Here is a 14236-nt window from a genome sequence, read left to right as displayed (position 1 = left end):
ATGCGTCACGCTGACAGAAATAAACATATCTCTGGGAAGATGAAGGGCAGGTTGTTTGTTTCATGATTAACGACTCATGGTGTAATCGTAACAACGTACAAGAACTCAAGTGCTTTTGTTCACCTGACCTAGAATTCCTCACAATCAAATGCCAACCGTATTATCTCCCAAGTTAATTCTCGTCTGTTATTGTCACCGCCATGTATATCCCCCCTCAAGCCGATACCACGACGACCCTCAAGGAACTTCACTGGATTTTTTGCAAACTGGAAACGATATATCCTAAGGCTGCATTTATTGTAGCTGGGTATTTTAATTAACAAAGCAAATTTGAGAACAAGGCTACCTATATTCTATCAGCATATTGATTGTAGCACTCGTGAGGGCAATACACTGGATCACTCCTACTCTATCGTCCGCGATGCATACAAGGCTCTCCCCTGCCCTCCGTTCGGCAAATCTGACCACGTCTCCATTTTGCTCCTGCCTTCCTATATGCAGAAACTCAAACAGGATGTATCTCCTGACGAGGACTATTCAACACTGGTCTGACCAAGCGTAACCCACGCTTCAAGATTGTTTTGATCGTGTGGACTGGGACATGTACCAGGTAGCCTCAGAAAATAATATCGATTTATACGCTGATTCGGTGAGTGAGTTTATAAGGAAGTGCATTGGAGATGTTGTACCTACTATTATAACCTACCCCAACCAGAAACCGTAGATAGATGGCGGCAGGTTCTGAAATTAACACCCGCCAAGCGCCAAATGCAGGTAGATTTTTCATTTGGCGGGTAAATGTCAGAAGGTTTTCCGCCACTCTGGCGAGTAAATGTCAGAAGGTTTTCCGCCACACTGGCGAGTAAATGTCAGAAGGTTTTCCGCCACACTGGCGGGTAAATGTTTGTACCAAAATAGTAATGTAATCAAATCTGGCATGATGGCTCAAGGGAATTACTCATGTTTGCCAGCCTACCACAGACCGTCTCTAGTGCTTCTAGTTTCGCGGCACTGTTTACCACACGGTACATTAGCTACTCGACATCGCTCACTTGCCACGGGTCTGCTGCTAGCTACTGTTCAATAAATAGCTATTATGTGGCTATATTTACCTGGAGTGAGCCAACCTTTTGAAACGAAAACCCACTGATGAAAAGGAGGACGAATCACAGGAAGTTTTGTGAGAAATGAAGGTTTGGAGATAAAGGCGTTTCAAGAGGCTGGCTACAGTAAGATGCGGAGACTGTGGTGATAAATTGTTCTGTGTGTCACCAGTGTGCTGAAGATTAAAGCAGAAACAACTAATTTGTTATCAGAAATAAAATGATGAAGCTGGAGAACATTTCCTAGGCCGTCATTGAAAATAAGAATTTGTTCTTAACTGACATGCCTAGTAAAATAAAGGTACATTTTTTTTTTGTGACCATGAACACAGCAAGTGTCACATTGCCTGCGTGCCGAGTGTCCCAGGCTCAATCAGAGCCTCTCCTCTTGACACCCTCTGTGACGACAATAATGTCAGAGCAGACCAGCACGAAGATGAAGATACTGTTTAGGACTGTACATGCCATTGGCAAGAAGGTGAGACCACTTTCTGACTTGGAGTGGATGTGCGAGTAAGTGAATGTTGTTACTCTTGTAGCTAGACTAGTACTTTTGTAGCTAGATTTTTCAAGTCTATTTAGCAGACGTGGTCCAGTATTGTAGGTTATTTCTCAGTTATTAATAAGCTTTGGTTCACCTCAAAATAGTGTATAAATAACCAAATGATAGGCCTACTGATGATGACATGGATCGCCATGCTTTCCTATGGCTCTGTGACATTCTATTTGAATGTTTGTCTCCAGATGCTGTTTACATTTTGAAGCAATGTGACACAATTGACTTTACCAGCCTTATAGTGTTGACCCTTAAGTAAACAAAGGCTAGAAGGCTAATTTAGCACAATCAACTGACAGCTATATTGGATAACATGATTGTATATTTAATTATTATTGAATTAATTTGATGTCTTTATTTTTGCGGTTTGGATGAGAAAAAAGGAATCTCTGCGGGCTCAACTAATAGAAATGAGAAGCAGGACAAAGAGTTTATGCACCATATTGCAGAGGTCTTGAAAAAGAAGGGTCAACACTGCAAATATTGACTCTTTGCATCAACTTTATGTAATTGTCAATAAAAGCCTGTGACACTTGTGAAATGCTTGTAATTATACTTCAGTATTCCATAGTAACATCTGACAAAAATGTCTAAAGACACTGAAGCAGCAAACTTTGGAAATTAATATTTGTGTCATTCTCAAAACTTTTGGCCATGACTGTACACCTTCTACCACACCAGTCCACTGAACAGGTCAAACCTGGTGAACAGCTTCCAGGCTCTTGGGCACACACCGCTGGTGCCCACCAGAATTGGCAGGACCCGATGGGGAAGGACACCTATTGCGTGCACTGGACCTCTTCCTGTGACGGTACCAGGGGCTTGTCCAGCGTCTGGGACAGGTAGTGGCTCTAGATTGCTATTCTAAGTACTCCAGAAGTCATCAATATGCAATGCCCAGTAAATAACAACAAACACGGTTACAATTGGTAACATCATGTTTCAATGCTTTATGTACTGATAAAATGACATATCTAATATAGTTTTTTTTGGACAGCAATTCATTGTCTATTTGTGTGTCTTTGAATCTGAAATACATGAAGAACAATCTGCTGATGCCCAAAATTTCTGAGGTGTCCGGCAGGCCAAGGCCAGGAAATACTACAGTACTGCAAAATGTCTGAGGTGTCCGGCAGGCCAAGGCCAGGAAATACTACAGTACTGCAAAATGTCTGAGGTGTCCGGCAGGCCAAGGCCAGGAAATACTACAGTACTGCGAAATGTCTGAGGTGTCCGGCAGGCCAAGGCCAGGAAATACTACAGTACTGCGAAATGTCTGAGGTGTCCGGCAGGCCAAGGCCAGGAAATACTACAGTACTGCGAAATGTCTGAGGTGTCCGGCAGGCCAAGGCCAGGAAATACTACAGTACTGCGAAATGTCTGAGGTGTCCGGCAGGCCAAGGCCAGGAAATACTACAGTACTGCGAAATGTCTGAGGTGTCCGGCAGGCCAAGGCCAGGAAATACTACAGTACTGCGAAATGTCTGAGGTGTCCGGCAGGCCAAGGCCAGGAAATACTACAGTACTGCGAAATGTCTGAGGTGTCCGGCAGGCCAAGGCCAGGAAATACTACAGTACTGCGAAATGTCTGAGGTGTCCGGCAGGCCAAGGCCAGGAAATACTACAGTACTGTGAAATGTCTGAGGTGTCCGGCAGGCCAAGGCCAGGAAATACTACAGTACTGCGAAATGTCCGAGGTGTCCGGCAGGCCAAGGCCAGGAAATACTACAGTACTGCGAAATGTCTGAGGTGTCCGGCAGGCCAAGGCCAGGAAATACTACAGTACTGCGAAATGTCTGAGGTGTCCGGCAGGCCAAGGCCAGGAAATACTACAGTACTGCGAAATGTCCGAGGTGTCCGGCAGGCCAAGGCCAGGAAATACTACAGTACTGCGAAATGTCTGAGGTGTCCGGCAGGCCAAGGCCAGGAAATACTACAGTACTGCGAAATGTCTGAGGTGTCCGGCAGGCCAAGGCCAGGAAATACTACAGTACTGCGAAATGTCCGAGGTGTCCGGCAGGCCAAGGCCAGGAAATACTACAGTACTGCGAAATGTCCGAGGTGTCCGGCAGGCCAAGGCCAGGAAATACTACAGTACTGCGAAATGTCTGAGGTGTCCGGCAGGCCAAGGCCAGGAAATACTACAGTACTGCGAAATGTCTGAGGTGTCCGGCAGGCCAAGGCCAGGAAATACTACAGTACTGCGAAATGTCTGAGGTGTCCGGCTGTTGTTATCCACTTCTGTGGCTTCCTGCATGACACTCTAACACACCTGAGCAACCTGTTCGCCTGTCTGCAGAGGTCCAACATCACCATAACAACCTGTCTGCAGAGGTCCACCATCACCATAGGAGAAGCCCAGGGCAGTCGGGTTACATTATGTTTTGTATTACAGGGCAGTCAGGTTACTTCATGTTTTGTATTACAGGGCAGTCAGGTTACTTCATGTTTTGTATTACAGGACAGTCAGGTTACATTGTTTTGTATTACAGGGCAGTCAGGTTACATTATGTTTTGTATTACAGGGCAGTCAGGTTACTTCATGTTTTGTATTACAGGGCAGTCAGGTTACTTCATGTTTTGTATTACAGGACAGTCAGGTTACATTGTTTTGTATTACAGGGCAGTCAGGTTACATCATGTTTTGTATTACGGGGCAGTCAGGTTACTTCATGTTTTGTATTACAGGGCAGTCAGGTTACTTCATGTTTTGTATTACAGGGCAGTCAGGTTACTTCATGTTTTGTATTACAGGGCAGTCAGGATACTTTATGTTTTGTATTACAGGGCAGTCAGGTTACTTCATGTTTTGTATTACAGGGCAGTCAGGTTACTTCATGTTTTGTATTACAGGGCAGTCAGGTTACTTCATGTTTTGTATTACAGGGCAGTCAGGTTACATTATCTTTTGTATTACAGGGCAGTCAGGTTACTTTGTTTTGTATTACAGGGCAGTCAGGTTACTTTATGTTTTGTATTACAGGGCAGTCAGGTTACATTATCTTTTGTATTACAGGGCAGTCAGGTTACTTTGTTTTGTATTACAGGGCAGTCAGGTTACTTTGTTTTGTATTACAGGGCTGTCAGGTTACTTTGTTTTGTATTACGGGGCAGTCAGGTTACATTGTTTTGTATTACAGGGCAGTCAGGTTACTTCATGTTTTGTATTACAGGGCAGTCAGGTTACTTCATGTTTTGTATTACAGGGCAGTCAGGTTACTTCATGTTTTGTATTACTGGGCAGTCAGGTTACTTCATGTTTTGTATTACAGGGCAGTCAGGTTACATTATGTTTTGTATTACAGGGCAGTCAGGTTACTTTGTTTTGTATTACAGGGCTGTCAGGTTACTTTGTTTTGTATTACGGGGCAGTCAGGTTACATTGTTTTGTATTACAGGGCAGTCAGGTTCAGGATAATATTTTTATACTTTGAGAAGTAAAACTGCATGATCTTGTTGTAATGTATACAGTTATTCTAGATTTTGGAGACACTGAACTGGAAACCCTGGTGGACCACTTCCTGTCCTGAAGACCTCTGGCATCCATGTTGAAAGGATCCCTGACCAGTGGACTGTCCTGAAGACCTCTGGCATCCATGTTGAATGGATCCCTGACCAGTGGACTGTCCTGAAGACCTCTGGCATCCATGTTGAAAGGATCCCTGACCAGTGGACTGTCCTGAAGACCTCTGGCATCCATGTTGAATGGATCCCTGACCAGTGGACTGTCCTGAAGACCTCTGGCATCCATGTTGAAAGGATCCCTGACCAGTGGACTGTCCTGAAGACCTCTGGCATCCATGTTGAAAGGATCCCTGACCAGTGGACTGTCCTGGAGACCTCTGGAATCCATGTTGAATGGATCCCTGACCAGTGGACTGTCCTGAAGACCTCTGGCATCCATGTTGAAAGGATCCCTGACCAGTGGACTGTCCTGGAGACCTCTGGCATCCATGTTGAAAGGATCCCTGACCAGTGGACTGTCCTGGAGACCTCTGGCATCCATGTTGAAAGGATCCCTGACCAGTGGACTGTCCTGGAGACCTCTGGCATCCATGTTGAAAGGATCCCTGACCAGTGGACTGTCCTGAAGACCTCTGGCATCCATGTTGAATGGATCCCTGACCAGTGGACTGTCCTGAAGACCTCTGGCATCCATGTTGAAAGGATCCCTGACCAGTGGACTGTCCTGGAGACCTCTGGCATCCATGTTGAAAGGATCCCTGACCAGTGGACTGTCCTGGAGACCTCTGGCATCCATGTTGAAAGGATCCCTGACCAGTGGACTGTCCTGAAGGTGCTGATATACCAAAAGCCCCAGTCCCTGTAGAAGATGTCCTGGTTCTGTGTCAATGTACCGGATGTGAAACGGTTAGCTTAGTTAGCGGTGGTGCGCTGTAATTTCCAAGATGGCGTAGCAGTAAGTCGTCGTATCGTGTCCCTTGTATATATCGTTTATTTTTTGTTTTTACATATTTTTCTTTGCATATCTTTAAAAACATTTTGCTAAACCTAAGCTTCCAAATACTCTCCTGCAACCCGCCTCACCCAATGTAGCTACTTTTTCCTAAAGTATTTATATTTACTTCGGAACCGGAACCCCTCAACTGAAGCTAGCCAGCTAACCACCAGCTATGCTAGCGTTCTTCAGCTAACCGGTCATCAGCTAACCTCTAGCTCGGAAAGCTCTCGCCAGTTCGAACAACGCGACGCTAACCAGAGCATAACGGACCTATGTATCTTTTATCCCCGGATTCCCACCGCAAACTGAAAATTTTTCAGCTGGATCTTCACAACTAGCTATCTAGCTAAACCGCAACCCCGGATGATTACTCCTGGCTAGCGTTTCCACCCACTTAGCTTGAAGCTAGCCCGGCCAGAGCACCTGTGCTTACCACCGTAGCATACTCCTGGGCTACAATACCCGGGCCCACGACCGGTCTATCGATGTCACCGCATGAAGAGGAATAAACAGACTCACCCCATCGCGACGTCCCCCAAAGGCTAACTCTCTAGTCCTCTAACTGCTACCTTGTTTACCCCGGCCTGCTAACTGTTAGCTTGTTAGCACAGGCCTGCTAACTGTCTGCATCGCCGTGTCCCAAACACTCACTGGACCTATATGTACTTTCTATCTCTTTCCGATTTTTAATTTGTTTATACCTTCCGGAAACCTGCCTCACCCAATGTGATACTGAATCGCTATTATTTTAAATTTTTAGAACACACTCAAGAACCTCCAGAAGCTAACCAGCTAACTAGCTACAAGCTATTTAGTCATTGTTAGTTTTTTAACCTGGATAACACTCACCAGTGCAGCTTCCCTGCCCCATCCACCGCTGCCCCCTGGACACTGATCACTTGGCTCCATAGCTGATGCACGCTGGACTGTCCATTAATCACGGTACTCCATTCTGCTTGTTTGTTTTATCTGTCGGCCCCGTTGCCTAGTCAACACCATTTTACCTGCGGTTGTTGTCTCACCTACTGTTTTAGTTAGCTTTCCCAATTCAACACCTGTGATTACTGTATGCCTCGCTGTATGTCTCTCTCAAATGTCAATATGCCTTGTTGCTCAGGTTAGTTATCATTGTTTTAGTTCACAACGGAGCCCCTAGTTCCACTCTTTATACCCCTGATACCTCCTTTGTCCCACCTCCCACACATGCGGTGAACTCACCCATTACAACCAGCATGTCCAGAGATACAACCTCTCTCATTATCACCCAGTGCCTGGGCTTACCTCCGCTGTACCCGCACCCCACCATACCCGTCTGCGCATTATGCCCTGAATATATTCTACCATGCCCAGAAACCTGCTCCTCTTATTCTCTGTCCCCAATGCTCTAGGCGACCAGTTTTGATAGCATTTAGCCGCACCCTCATACTACTCCTTCTCTGTTCCGCGGGTGATGTGGAGGTAAACCCAGGCCCTGCATGTCCCCAGGCACCCTCATTTGTTGACTTCTGTGATCGAAAAAGCCTTGGTTTCATGCATGTCAACATCAGAAGCCTCCTCCCTAAGTTTGTTTTACTCACTGCTTTAGCACACTCTGCTAACCCTGATGTCCTTTCCGTGTCTGAATCCTGGCTCAGGAAGGCCACCAAAAATTCAGAGATTTCCATACCCAACTATAACATCTTCCGTCAAGATAGAACTGCTAAAGGGGGAGGAGTTGCAGTCTACTGCAGAGATAGCCTGCAAAGTAATGTCATACTTTCCAGGTCCATACCCAAACAGTTCGAACTACTAATTTTGAAAATCACTCTCCAGAAATAAGTCTCTTACTGTTGCCGCCTGCTACCGACCCTCAGCTCCCAGCTGTGCCCTGGACACCATTTGTGAATTGATCGCCCCCCATCTAGCTTCAGGGTTTGTTCTGTTAGGTGACCTAAACTGGGATATGCTTAACACCCCGGCAGTCCTACAATCTAAGCTAGATGCCCTCAATCTCACACAAATCATCAAGGAACCCACCAGGTACAACCCCAACTCTGTAAGCAAGGGCACCCTCATAGACGTCATCCTGACCAACTGGCCCTCCAAATACACCTCCGCTGTCTTCAACCAGGATCTCAGCGATCACTGCCTCATTGCCTGTATCCGCTACGGAGCCACAGTCAAACGACCACCCCTCATCACTGTCAAACGCTCCCTAAAACACTTATAATAATAATAATAATATATGCCATTTAGCAGACGCTTTTATCCAAAGCGACTTACAGTCATGTGTGCATACATTCTACATATGGGTGGTCCCGGGGATCGAACCCACTACCCTGGCTTCTGTGAGCAAGCCTTTCTAATCGACCTGGCCCGGGTATCCTGGAAGGACATTGACCTCATCCCGTCAGTTGAGGATGCCTGGTCATTCTTTAAAAGTAACTTCCTCACCATTTTAGATAAGCATGCTCCGTTCATAAAATGCAGAACTAAGAACAGATACAGCCCTTGGTTCACTCCAGACCTGACTGCCCTCGACCAGCACAAAAACATCCTGTGGCGGACTGCAATAGCATCGAATAGTCCCCGCGATATGCAACTGTTCAGGGAAGTCAGGAACCAATACACGCAGTCAGTCAAGAAAGCTAAGGCCAGCTTCTTCAGGCAGAAGTTTGCATCCTGTAGCTCCAACTCCGAAAAGTTCTGGGACACTGAAGTCCATGGAGAACAAGAGCATCTCCTCCCAGCTGCCCACTGCACTGAGGCTAGGTAACACGGTCACCACCGATAAATCCATCAAACTTCAACAAGCATTTCTCAACGGCTGGCCATGCCTTCCGCCTGGCTACTCCAACCTCGACCAACAGCTCCCCCCCCCGCAGCTCCTCGCCCAAGCCTCTCCAGGTTCTCCTTTACCCAAATCCAGATAGCAGATGTTCTGAAAGAGCTGCAAAACCTGGACCTGTATAAATCAGCTGTGCTTGACAATCTGGACCCTCTATTTCTGAAACTATCCACCGCCATTGTCGCAACCCCTATTACCAGCCTGTTCAACCTCTCTTTCATATCGTCTGAGATCCCCATGGATTGGAAAGCTGCCGCAGTCATCCCCCTCTTCAAAGGGGGAGACACCCTGGACCCAAACTGTTACAGACCTATATCCATTCTGCCCTGCCTATCTAACGTCTTCGAAAGCCAAGTCAACAAACGGGTTACTGACCATCTCGAATCCCACCGTACCTTCTCCGCTGTGCAATCTGGTTTCCGAGCCGGTCACGGGTGCACCTCAGCCACACTCAAGGTACTAAACGATATCATAACCGCCATCGATAAAAGACAGTACTGTGCAGCCATCTTCATCGACCTTGCCAAGGCTTTCGACTCTGTCAATCACCATATTCTTATCGGCAGACTCAGTAGCCTAGGTTTTTCTGATGACTGCCTTGCAGACAGAGTTCAGTGTGTCAAATCAGAGGGCATGCTGTCCGGTCCTCTGGCAGTTTCTATGGGGGTGCCACAGGGTTCAATTCTCGGGCCGACTCTTTTCTCTGTATATATCAATGATGTTGCTCTTGCTGTGGGCGATTCCCTGATCCACCTCTACGCAGACGACACCATTCTATATACTTTCGGCCCAACATTGGACACTGTGCTATCTAACCTCCAAACGAGCTTCAATGCCATACAACACTCCTTCCGTGGCCTCCAACTGCTCTTAAACGCTAGTAAAACCAAATGCATGCTTTTCAACCGATCGCTGCCTGCACCCGCATGCCCGACTAGCATCACCACCCTGGATGGTTCCGACCTTGAATATGTGGACATCTATAAGTACCTAGGTGTCTGGCTAGACTGCAAACTCTCCTTCCAGACTCATATCAAACATCTCCAATCGAAAATCAAATCAAGAGTCGGCTTTCTATTCCGCAACAAAGCCTCCTTCACTCACGCCGCCAAGCTTACCCTAGTAAAAGTGACTATCCTACCGATCCTCGACTTCGGCGATGTCAAAATTGCTTCCAACACTCTACTCAGCAAACTGGATGCAGTTTATCACAGTGCCATCCGTTTTGTCACTAAAGCACCTTATACCACCCACCACTGCGACTTGTATGCACTAGTCGGCTGGCCCTCGCTACATATTCGTCACCAGACCCACTGGCTCCAGGTCATCTACAAGGACATGCTAGGTAAAGCTCCGCCTTATCTCAGATCACTTGTCACGATGGCAACACCCATCCGTAGCACGCGCTCCAGCAGGTGTATCTCACTGATCATCCCTAAAGCCAACACCTCATTCAGCCGCCTTTCGTTCCAGTACTCTTTTGCCTGTGACTGGAACGAATTGCAAAAATCGCTGAAGTTGGAGACTTTTATCTCCCTCACCAACTTCAAACATCAGCTATCTGAGCATCTAACCGATCGCTGCAGCTGTACATAGTCTATTGGTAAATAGCCCACCCATTTTCACCAAACCTCATCCCCACAGTTTTTATTTATTCACCTTTCTGCTCTTTTGCACACCAATACCTCTATCTGTACATGATCATCTGATCATTTATCACTCCAGTGTTAATCTGCAAAATTGTAATTATTCGCCTACCTCCTCATGCCCTTGGCACACATTGTATATAGACTCCCCTTTTTTTCTACTGTGTTATTGACTTAATTGTTTACTCCATGTGTAACACTGTCTGTTCACACTGCTATGCTTTATCTTGGCCAGGTCGCAGTTGCAAATGAGAACTTGTTCTCAACTAGCCTACCTGGTTATATAAAGGTGAAATAAAAACCATTTTTTTTTAAATTGCAGGAACTGCTGACAAACTCCAGCCACATGAGGTCTAGCATTGTCTTGCATTAGGAGGAACCCAGGGCCAACCGCAGCAGCATATGGTCTCACAAGGGGTCTGAGGATCTCATCTCGGTACTTATTGGCAGTCAGGCTACCTCTGGCGAGTACATGGAGGTCTGTGCCACCCCACACCATGAAATGAAATGCCACCCCACACCATGACTGACCCACCGCCAAACTGGTCATGCTGGAGGATGTTGCAGGCAGCAGAATGTTCTCCACGGTGTCTCCAGACTCTGTCACGTCTGTCACATGTGCTCAGTGTGAACCTGCTTTCATCTGTGAAGAGCACAGGGCGCCAGTGGCGAATTTGCCAATCTTGGGGTTCTCTGGCAAATGCCAAACGTCCTGCATGGGGTTGGGCTGTCGTAAGCACAACCCCCACCTGTGGACGTCGGGCCCTCATACCACCCTCATGGAGTCTGTTTCTGACCGTTTGAGCAGACACATGCACATTTGTGGCCTGCTGGAGGTAATTTTGCAGGGCTCTGGCAGTGCCCCTCCTGCTCCTCCTTGCACAACGGCAGAGGTAGCGGTCCTGCTGCTGGGTTGTTGCCCTCCTACGGCCTCCTCCACGTCTCCTGATGTATTGGCCTGTCTCCTGGTAGCGCCTCCATGCTCTGGACACTACGCTGACAGACACAGCAAACCTTCTTGCCACAGCTCGCATTGATGTGACATCCTGGATGAGCTGCACTACCTGAGCCACTTGTGTGAGTTGTAGACTCCTTCTCATGCTACCACTAGAGTGAAATCACCACCAGCATTCAAAAGTGACCAAAACATCAGCCAGGAATCATAGGAACTGAGAAGTGGTCTGTGGTTACCACCTGCAGAACCACTCCTTTATTGGGGGTGTCTTGCTAATTGCCTATAATTTCCACCTGTTGTCTATTCCATTTGCACAACAGCATGTGAAATGTATTGTCAATCAGTGTTGCTTCCTAAGTGGACAGTTTGATTTCACAGAAGTGTGCTTGACTTGGAGTTACATTGTGTTGTTTAAGTGTTCCCTTTATTTTTTTGAGCAGTGTATATAAAGTTCATATTAACTGACTGCTATTATCTCATAGAACAAACGTTTAAGATCTCCTCAAGCCTGTGCTTATCTTATTTTCGGTATTTATTCCAAAACCAAACATTTTCCCCATTGGGATGGATGTACGAGCCAAATGTATCTCATTTCCGAGTTTCAAGACTCCAAGCTGGCGAGCTCGCATAGCTCGAAATGATTGGTTGACGGTAAGTGGGGGCGGTACTTCCTGTATAAACACAAACTCCCTTCCTTGACTACTTCCTTCCAGCAGTGTGTATCAGGGAGATTCCTAGATGTGAGAAGTGTGCAGGAGGACCTGAGAGAATGGAATGTGTAGTATTGATGTAAAAAGTTGTGTGTATAAACTGTAGGGGTACACATGGTGCTGGAGATCAGATGTGTCCAGTGAGAGAAAGACAGGTTGAGGTTACCAGGATCACAGTAGTGCAGAAGGTGTTGTATGCTGAAGCAGTGAAGAGAGTACTAGAGGAAGAAGGGTCCAGGGTGAGGGATCCTGAGAGGATCCCTGTGATTAGGCCGAGGTCAATAGAGAGTGACAGGAATAACATGCTTCAGTAAGATCTATTTTTTGGAGTTCATGGCCATGTTTGTCAACTGTACCACAGGAATAGAATATAAAACACAGTGGATAGATGTTGTGGTGGCAGCTGCAGAGAACTTGGTCCTTCTGTAGCTCAGTTGGTAGAGCATGGCGCTTGTAACGCCAGGGTAGTGGGTTCGATCCCGGGACCACCCATACGTAGAACGTATGCACACATGACTGTAAGTCGCTTTGGATAAAAGCTTCTGCTAAATGGCATTTATTATTATTATTATATTACAATATTTTACTGCAGAGTTACAAGGTGTTTTGAACAATAATATCCCGTCCTCCCAGTCTGATGGCCTGGTGTTGAATCAGAGGGCCAAAGTAGTGGAATAATGAGGTTTGAATAGGTGTAAGGTTAGTTGGTTAGGTATTTTTTTCACAGTGTAATTGACTCATGTTACAGAATAGTAGGCTGATAAACAGACAAATCAGTAGATAGCGCCATGCACCTATTACCATTTTTAGTGAACCGCCATAATATCAAGAAGACCCTTCCTTCACAGTCTGCTCTGCATAGCGCAGGAAGTATTACCGCAAATCACAAAGATAACAGGGCTAATCTAATCATCGAGGTTTAGTCTTTTTTATTTTACTAGGCAAGTCAGTTAAGAACAAATTCTTATTTTCAATGACGGCCTAGGAACAGTGGGTTAACTGCCTGTTCAGGGGCAGAACGACAGATTTGTACCTTGTCAGCTCGGGGATTCGAACTTGCAACCTTTCGAGCAAGTGACGTCACCAATTGAAACACTAACTAGCTCGCTGTTTCACATCCGTTACACTAGGCAACCTGACTAAAATGCTTGTTTGAAAGCCTTTAATTCATGGCCAACGATGCGCTAGTCCAGCATGATGTTTGAAAGCCTTTAATTCATGGCCAACGATGCGCGAGTCCAGCATGATGTTTGAAAGCCTTTAATTCATGGCTAACGATGCGCTAGTCCAGCATGATGTTTGAAAGCCTTTAATTCATGGCCAACGATGCGCAAGTCCAGCATGATGTTTGAAAGCCTATAATTCATGGCCAACGATGCGCTAGTCCCAGCATGATGTTTGAAAGCCTATAATTCATGGCCAACGATGCGCTAGTCCAGCATGATGTTTGAAAGCCTATAATTCATGGCCAACGATGCGCTAGTCCCAGCATGATGTTTGAAAGCCTTTAATTCATGGCCAACGATGCGCTAGTCCAGCATGATGTTTGAAAGCCTTTAATTCATGACCAACGATGCGCTAGTCCAGCATGAAGTTTGAAAGCCTTTAATTCATGGCCAACGATGCGCTAGTCCAGCATGATGTTTGAAAGCCTTTAATTCATGGCCAACGATGCGCTAGTCCCAGCATGATGTTTGAAAGCCTTTAATTCATGGCCAACGATGCGCTAGTCCAGCATGATGTTTGAAAGCCTTTAATTCATGGCCAACGATGCGCTAGTCCAGCATGATGTTTGAAAGCCTTTAATTCATGGCCAACGATGCGCGAGTCCCAGCATGATGTTTGAAAGCCTTTAATTCATGGCCAACGATGCGCTAGTCCCAGCATGATGTTTGCCCCTTTTCAAATTATTACAATTTTTTTGATCAGTAACTTTGATATACACATCTCACTACCAACACATTTTCAAAAAATATC

This window comes from Oncorhynchus gorbuscha, unplaced genomic scaffold (assembly GCF_021184085.1).
Source record: "Oncorhynchus gorbuscha isolate QuinsamMale2020 ecotype Even-year unplaced genomic scaffold, OgorEven_v1.0 Un_scaffold_601, whole genome shotgun sequence".
In the NCBI taxonomy this organism is placed as follows: Eukaryota; Metazoa; Chordata; class Actinopteri; order Salmoniformes; family Salmonidae; genus Oncorhynchus; species Oncorhynchus gorbuscha.
Note: the sequence above shows the minus strand (reverse complement) of the source record.